This window comes from Peromyscus eremicus, chromosome 7 (genome assembly GCF_949786415.1).
Source record: "Peromyscus eremicus chromosome 7, PerEre_H2_v1, whole genome shotgun sequence".
NCBI lineage: Eukaryota > Metazoa > Chordata > Mammalia > Rodentia > Cricetidae > Peromyscus > Peromyscus eremicus.
In genome coordinates, this window is record NC_081422.1 from 26494222 (window position 1) to 26496768 (window position 2547).

The following is a 2547-nucleotide window of genomic DNA, read 5'->3' on the forward strand; positions in this document are numbered from 1 at the left end:
CGTGAGCTGTCACCAGTCCTGGGTGGGCTTTGGTGATGCAGCTGCCTTTGAGTCATTTCTGCTCCTGTAAGTGATCTCTCACCTATACTCATGTAATAATCCCAATAAAACTCATTAGTTCACCAAGTTGGACACTGGTGCTATCTGTACTTTGGTCTATCATGGGGTCCCTGTCTTGGGGGAGTAGATGTGTGTGTTGTGTCTCCCCAGGGAAAATTTTTTCACACGCAAGTGTTAACTCAGGCTTGGGTCTCTTACTTGGTCTTTCTACTCCATCTTTTCTTATTCCAAACCAGGCACACCAGCTCACCAGTTGTGGGCTGATTAAAATCTGATCTGATTTGAAGAAGAGATATAGAATCCTTTCGTGAGTCTCTGTTGCATACCAGACAAAGCAAGACCTCCCAACATGGCACATGAGATCTTCCTGATCAGACTCTAGCCCAGCCCTCCAGCCATCCATCCACCTGCCTCTTGTGTGTTGCATTTGCCCATCTGTAGCAAGTTCTTTGAAAACCAACTTCCCCATGACGTTCAGCAACCTGAGGAGCCTCCTAATCCTCACAACAACTTCTCTTCACTCTTCCAGGCTCACCTTAAGCACAATTTCCTCTGTGAGGTCTTTCCAAATCACCTCAAGAGTCCTGCAGTGGCTACTGCTGGTGTTGCATACTCCACACACAAACCTCTACTCTAGACCCCATCATACTGACTCCTAGGCCTTGTGTGTACCTGCCTTCTCTGGCATTAGAGCCTACTTCTTCAGGATCCTGGCATGTACTGAAGGCCAGCTGAGACATCCAGACTTGTGGACTAACCAACTGCTGGCTTCTTGTACTTTCTGTTGGTGGACAGCCACTGTTGGACTAGCAAGACCACAGCCTGTAGGCCACTCTAATAAAGCCTCTTTCTATATATATAGATTTATTCCAACAGCTCTGCTCCTTTAGAGAACCCTAATATAATTATGATATTACTACTGTGTGTCAAACACTCACTTAGTGCAAGGACAATTAAGCCTCAGCTCCTTAGAGTATAAGCTAAGACAAGCAATGCATGTAATATCAGTGACAGAGGATGGAGAGGGAACCAGGAGAGCTCAGGCTGGAACTCCTACTGCTGAGGCTGTAAGTCCTTGGGGGGCAGAGGGGGATTGAAAGGGGAGAGAACTAGAAACAGAAGAGGCTGTGGTGGTTTGAAAGAAAATGGCCCCCAAGGGGAGTGGCACTATTAGGAGGCATGGCCTTTTTGGAGTAGGTGTGCTCTTGTTGGAAGAAATGTGTCACTATGGAGGCAGGTTCTGAGATCTCATATATGCTCAAGATACCACCAGATGTCTTGGTTCACTTCCTGTTGCCTTTGGATCAAGATGTAGAATTATCCAGCACCATATCTGTAGGCAGGCTGCCATACGTCCTGACGCCATGCTCCCCACCATGACGATAATAGACTAAACCTCTGAACTGTAAGCTGCCACCTCCATCAAATGGTTTCCTTTATAAGAGTTTCCATGGGCTCCTTCAGGAAAACGCCAAATGGTGGATGACGCTGGTGCAGCAGGAGGGCCCAGAGGACACGGGGGCCCAGGATTAGGAGGCCCTGGCGACTTCTGCAGAGGATTCAGCAGCGGTCTTAAGGGCAGAGGTCATGGTCAAGTCTGTGGCCGTGGTGGTCGAGGCCACTGGGCTCGTGGAGGTACAGCTAAAGACAAGGAGTGGATCCCCATCACCAAGCTGGGCCACCTGGTTAAGGACATGAAGATCAAGTCCCTGGAGGAGATCTACCTGTTCTCCCTTCCCATCCCAGCACTTGGGAGGCAGAGGCAGGCAGATCTCTGTGAGTTCAAGGCCAGCCTGTTCTACAAAGCAAGTTCCAGAAAAGGCACAAAGCTACACAGAGAAACTCTGTCTCAAAAAACAAAAACAAAAACAAGAAATCCAAGATCATTGACTTTTTCCTGGACACATCCCTAAAGGATGAGGTTCTAAAAATCATGCCAGTGCAGAAGCAGACTCGGGCTGACCAGCGGACCAAGTTCAAGGCTTTTGTCGCTATTGGGAACTACAATGGTCAGGTTGGTCTTGGTGTTAAGTGCTCCAAGGAAGTAGCCACTGCCATCCAAGGGGCCATCATCTTGGCCAAGCTGTCCATTGTCCCTGTGCAGAGAGGCTACTGGGGGAACAAGATTGGCAAGCCCACACTGTCCTATGCAAAGTGACAGGCTGCTGTGGCTCTGTGTTGGTGCATCTCATCCCTGCCCCCAGAGGCACTGGCATCATCTCTGCTCCTGTGCCTAAGAAGTTACTGATGGTGGCTGGTATTGATGACGGCTACACATCAGCCAGGGGCTGCACTGCCACTCCGGGCAACTGTGCCAAGGCCACCTTTGATGCCATCTCTAAGACCTCCAGCTACCTGACCCCTGACCTCTGGAAAGAGACAGTGTTCACCAAGTCTCCTTATCAGGAATTCACTGACCATCTTGTGAAAACCCACACCAGCGTCTCTGTTCAGAGGAATCAGGCTCCAACTGTGGCCATCACATAA

General features: G+C 49.4%; 1 pseudogene; it reads left to right on the forward strand.

Moving 5' to 3' along the window:
- The first annotated feature begins 1535 nt into the window (after window positions 1-1535).
- LOC131914138 (small ribosomal subunit protein uS5-like) lies at window positions 1536-2547 on the forward strand (annotated as a pseudogene).